Raw genomic sequence first — 6,447 nt, forward strand, 5'->3', positions numbered from 1 at the left:
AGACTCTCGAGAGTCCCTTGGACTGCAAGGGGATCAAATTAGTGCATCCTAAAGAAAATCAACCCTGAGTATTCACTAGAAGGACTGACACTGAAGCCAAAGCTCCAATCCTTTGGCCACCCGATGCAAAGAGTTGACTCATTTGAAAAGACCCTGATGCTGGGAAAGACTGAGGGCAGGAGGAGAAGGGGAAGACAGAGGATGAGATGGTTGGATGGCATCACTGACTCGATGGACATGAGTTTGAGCAAGCTTTAGCAGTTGGTGATGGACAGGGAAGCCTGGCGTGCTGCAATCCACGGGGTTGAAAAGAGTCAGACATGACTGAGCGACTGAACTGACTCAAGGAATGCCATGGCTAGAGAAATTGGATTAAATATTAAAAAACATTTTTTAAGGGAGAGGAGTGCAACCTCTGATTATAAAAGTTTAAGTTTTTTGAAATTATGGGGCTCTGTCACCCTAACAAACCCTTTTCTTGGGCAGAGTAATTATGAATTACACTAAAATTATATCATTAATTATTTTAAGGCAGTTTTGTAAGTAGGCCTTATTTCTCGTGTCCTTTCATACTGGGAGAAATCCAGTGTAGATGGAAATCAGTTGGATGGCTCTATTCTGAACTCAGATCACTTAGATCATCTGTTCAATGATTAAAGTCCTAATAGTGGTTACACCACTGGGGTGTCCTGACCTGACTCTGTGGTTGTAAATCCTCATGTCGCTAGGAACTCTAGAATAAGGCTGTGCTGTTAGCCAAAGGGCGACCAGTTCTGTTGATTGAGTTTTTGGATCAAAAGAGGTTTCATTCTTCTGACCACTAGGTCTAGATTTTAATCACTTGGAGGCTTTTTATTCTTCGAGGTCACCCCACCCAAAATTGTTGACCCATATGAAATTGTTAGCCATTAGTGGTTTTATTTTTGCAGTTAATTAAAACTCCATAGGGTCTTATTTTGTCATTCCTGCCTCTTCGCAGGAAGGTCAGTTTCTCTGATTGAAGGTAAGAGACAGTAAAACCTTCACATGCCCATTCATACAAGTCCTCATTTAGAGAACAAATCATGATGCTGTCTTCACGCGGTCAGGATGCCGCACCTGTTTCCTGATGTCAGGGGGCAGGCAGTGCCTCTAATGCTTATTATGCCAGAGGTAGTGTTTTTGGTAAACAGGCACAGCTTATGTTTGCCAAGTTCCTTTTATTTTTTAAAATCTTCCCATAGGTGCCTACCTGTTTTGGTTTAACAATATATTTGATAAATAGTTGACTATTGGTTTAGTTTTACTTACTATTATCAGTATAGTGTTAGTCATCGATGTAAGCTTATGCTTATATTTCTTATTACTCATAAAAATTTCTTCTTACTCATATTAACATTAGTGCTTCTATAAATTAATGGGTTAGTTCAGGGTTAAACTAGGAGTTGATTAATTTGTTGTTGGTATTAAGATAATGTTGAATGCTTTCCTAACTGATGGCTAGATAAGGTTGTAGACTGTTTCTAAAAAGCTGTACTTCTTTAGATGAACATTTAAGTTTTAGTTTTCTGAGTAATTTTAAAAGTTGAACTAAAGTTCTTTTCTGGACAGCCAGCTTTCACAGGCTTGTTTGGCTTATCATGTCTACTTATAAATCTATTTTGCCACGTAGATGAATCAATCTGTTCTGGGAAACTGATTAGCTCATCTGGTTTTGGCACATTTAACTTAAATTCTCTTTTTATTATTATTTTTTCTTTCTTTCTTTATTTTTTCCAGTGGGTTTTGTCATACATTGATATGAATCAGCCATAGATTTACACGTATTCCCCATCCCGATCCCCCCTCCCACCTCCCTCTCCACCCGATTCCTCTGGGTCTTCCCAGTGCACCAGGCCGGAGCACTTGTCTCATGCTTAAATTCTCTTTTTAAATATTTACTAGTTAAATTATGCAAAAGTAAAAGGGACAAGCTCTGATTTTTATTACTTTTAATATTTCTTTCATCACTCCCTTATGGTACATTTTTTGTTGTTGTTCAGTCGCTCGGTGATGTCTGACTATTTTGCAACTCCATGGACTGTAGCCCACAGTCTCCTCTGTCCGTGGGCTTCTCCAGGCATGAATACTGGAGTGGGTTGCCATTCTCTTCTCCAGCAGATCTTCCCGACCCAGGGGTGGAACCCGGGTCTCTTGCATTGCAGACAGATTTTACTGCTGAGCCACTGAGGAAGCCTAATGCCAAAAAAATTTTTTGAATTTCTATCTCCTGCACTTCATTTTTTAAATGAATTTTTATTGGAGTATAGTTGTTTTGTAGTGTTGTTAGTTTCTGCTATTCAGCACCGTGAATCAGCTGCACGTCTACATGTAGCCCCTCTTGTTTGGACATCCTTCCCGTTGAGGTCCTCACAGAGCGCGGAGTTTGCTGAGCTATGCAGTAGGTTGTCATCAGTTATATACACTGTTGACAGTATGTATAAAAGAGATATATCAGCCTCCATCTCCCAGTTCATCCCACCACCCTCAGCCGGGGGTCCATACATTTGTTCTCTGTGTCTTTCTGTTTTGCAAATAAGGTCATCCGTACCATTTTTTCTAGATTCCACATATATGCATTAATATATTTTTCTGATTTAGTTCACTCTGTTTACCAGTCCCTAGACCGCGTCTCCATCAATAACCCAATTTTGTTCCTTTTCTGCCTAATGCCCATTGTCTACATGTACCAGATCTGCTTTATCCGTTCGTGTCGATGGACATTTTCGTTGTTTCCACGTCCTGATGTTGTAAATAGTGCTGCAGCGAATGTTGGGGTGCCTCTGCCTTTCTGAATTATGGTTTTTTCTGGGTGTATGCCCAGGAGTGGGATTGCTCGGTCGTTATCTCCTGTGCTTTAGATATTGGGTGAATGTTTAGTATAACTTGTAGTAGTTGAATGTGTGGGTGGTTTGGACTGGATTTAGTTCAGGGTATTTGTGACTCATGCATTCTCCTGGGTGTGAGCTAGGTGCTCCGTCTAAGCTATACCTTGATTTCTCCAAGCACCTTTTCTGGTCTGCTGGGCTTCCCTCATGGCTCAGCTGGTAAAGAATCCACTGCAACGTGGCAGACCTGGGCTCGATCCCTGGGTTGGCAAGATCCCCTAGGGAAGGGAAATACTACCGACCCCAAAGTCTGGCCTGGAGAATACTGTGGACTGTATAGTCCATCAGTCACAAAGAGTTGGACACGACTGAGCAACTTTCACTACCTTGTTACGACTTGTTTCCTCTCAGTTAAGTGGTTTACAGGTTAATGTAATACTTGAAGAGGGTGATGGGCAGTGTGTGTGTGTTTTATGGCCTGATTCAATTAAACACTCAATTCTGAATTTACTGCTAAATCGTTTGGTTTTCAGTTTCATGAAAACTTTTTTGTCATGGGAAATAAGTTCTTGAAATAGAAAATGTAGCCCATGTCTCCTCATCCCATAACTTACACATCTGACCCAGTGTTTTTATGTTTTCTGAGTATGCTTACTGCAGTTCATTTTTAGGGTTTTGCTGAAGATGGCAGTGTATGGACTGGGTTAGCAAGCGCTGATGAGGTTTGCCTGTGTTTATTGATCATTGAACAGACTCCTTTACGTGTATAAAGCTCTGCTAAGTCCTAAGTGTAAAGCTATTGCTAGTAGTATTCTGGTGAATAATTTTGTTATTGTGACTGTTTGGGTTTAGGCTTGGGGTATCTAATACTGGTTTGGGTTTCAGCTGTTGTGTACTCAGGAAACATTAAAGTCACTTTCAGTTTATTTCTGCTATGGCTTTTTAAGGCTTAGAACTTGTTTGTTGCGGTGCTTATTCTGTAACACTTTACACTGGTGTTTTCTATTAATTTGGATTACTTGTATGATGATGGTGGCTGACAGGAAATTTACCCACCCTAGATAAACTTACTCAGACTTCATTTATGGCTTAATTTTGATTACCGCTGTTTCCCTTGGGGGTGTGAGTAAGCCAGGCATTGTGAGCTACTATTTTCATGTGCTTGATACTGGTTCCTTTTAATCTTTATGATGCTTGCATGAACAATTTTATTAAAAACAAAAGAGGCTGGGAGCAAACCCATGTTAATGGAATTCAATGCCTGCCTTTTAAGTATTTTAGCTACATTAACAGGTGAGTTTGTATATTTTGTGTAATAACGTAGCTTATGTATGGTTGATCTATATAATTTATGTTGAATTGAGTGCTGATTTTTTAACTTATTTTGGTAAAAAGATACACTCCTTATATAGACAGACACCTCCCTAGATCTAAGTAATTCATTGATACGTTTAGGGTTATTTTCTAGGTCTGTTTTCCTTTGAGCATGAAAATGTTTGTTAAACAGATCCACTAACAAACTCTGTGTATTTGTATTTTTTGCCTTGTTTTGGGGGTTTGGCATGATGTCACAGGCACACGGAGCACGGCATTTAGTGAGGGTGGTAAGGGCAGTTTGTTTCGCGGGTTACTTACTGTTTAATGCATACATACGTGTACACGTCCACAGGGAATGTAAACTAAAATGAGGCTGTTTCAGTGCCAGACTGGCTGCAATAAATCATCTGAGATTAAATGCAAGACAAGAGGGAGGAACCCAGCATACACATTGCCAATGAGAATATAATCCAACTGGTTCCACCACCTTGCAGACCCATTTGGAAATATTTAGCTATGTTGAAATTGCATATGCCCCCTGACCCAACAATTTTGTTTCTAAATACACACCCAACACATGTGCACAAGATGTTCAAGTATGTTTATTTGGTACCACACTGGTTGAAATGATCAAGAATTTAAAACTTTTGTATCAACAGAGAAATGATAAGTAAATGTGGCATATACATTCAGTGAAATACCAAGTGGCAAAAAATAAACCAGCTAGAGTTACATATATGAGATAAATTTCAAAATACTATTGACTGGAAAAAAGCAAACTGCACATGTTACACACTGTGGATACATCTGTACATATAGTACAGACAAGAAAAACAGAAAGGATGTCCAGCAAATTCAGAATAGTGTTTACCTTTGGAAAAGGAAAGAGTAAGATTAGAGGTGGTGGTACTTAAGAGGATAACTTCATTTTCTCTTTAAACAGGGACCCTTAAAGCAAATGATAGCAAAATGTTATGACCTACCAAAGCTGGGTGATATCTACCACAGGCATTATCCTGTACTTCCAGTGCTTGACAGATTTCAAAAATTAAAAATAAAAGTAGCCAGGGGCTTCCCTGGCAGTCCAGTGGTTAAAGTGATCGTGTTTCCACTGCAGGGGTCCAGGTTCCCTCTCTGGCTGGGGAACTAAGGTCCCGCATGCCGCGTGGTGCAGCCAAACGCAGTAACCAAATGGCGTGGTATCAGGGAGAGAATACCCACCGTTTGTTAAACCAATTTCCTGTGGTACACATTGTTTGTAGAATTGTAATTTAGTATGAGTTTGTATGATTATAATTTTCTATTTTAAACTGTTGTCGGTTAGACAGGCCTCCCCCAATTTCTTAAACAGGAGGACAGACACTGCTGATCCCTAACCCATGTCCGTTCTCTTGCTAACAGAACCAGTTTTGTTTAGCTTTCAGAAGGCTATATGCTTCACAGGCTATTCATAACCTAAGGGGAGGGATCTTGGTGACTTTAAGCCAATCACAGCAATTCTGTTCTCCATGTTAATAACTGATTTGGAAACAGGCATTTAAGGGCTCCTAGTAAGACACGTAGGTGAAATCTACCAAGGGGCTTGGGTGAAAAGCCTTGGAGAGACACGGACGTTGTTGTACAAGCAGATGATGCCTGGATATGTCAGCACTGTGTTACACCACAGAGGGTCAGCCAGGAGGACAAAAAGAGGACAGGCAGGAAGACGGACAGAGCCTGGCTCCCTGGTTACAATCCTGAGCCACTGAAGTTACCACCTGTGGAACTGAGCCCCCAGACTTCTTGTGAAATAAGTTTTCCTTAGTGCTGTGTGTTAGAGCTTCCCTGGTGGCCCAGCTGGTAAAGAGTCTGCCTGCAATGTGGGAGACCTGGGTTCGGTCCCTGCGTTGGGAAGGTCCCCTGGGGAAGGGAAAGGCTACACACTCCAGTATTCTGGCCTGGAGAATTCCACGGACTGTATAATCCATGGGATCGCCAAGAGTCAGACACTCTTTCTGAGCAACTTTCACTTTCTAAGTGTTTTAAGACCCACCTAGTTAGATGTTCTGCTCCTTGTAGTTGATTGTATATTGATAAAATCATGCTCTTTATCAAAACACAGATGTCTGAAGAATGTACAAATTCCAGCGAGTTCATGACAACTGTAAAGATCTTGTTATTCTCATACGTCTGGAGGCAGGAATTTCGCTAACTACACAAATAGCTTTAGCTTCACCAGAACCGCCCTAGTTTGGCTTCCCTTTCCCAGTCACCGAGCAGCCCGAACGAGAAGGAGCCTGTTTTG

Source organism: Cervus elaphus, chromosome 24 (genome assembly GCF_910594005.1).
Source record: "Cervus elaphus chromosome 24, mCerEla1.1, whole genome shotgun sequence".
In the NCBI taxonomy this organism is placed as follows: domain Eukaryota; kingdom Metazoa; phylum Chordata; class Mammalia; order Artiodactyla; family Cervidae; genus Cervus; species Cervus elaphus.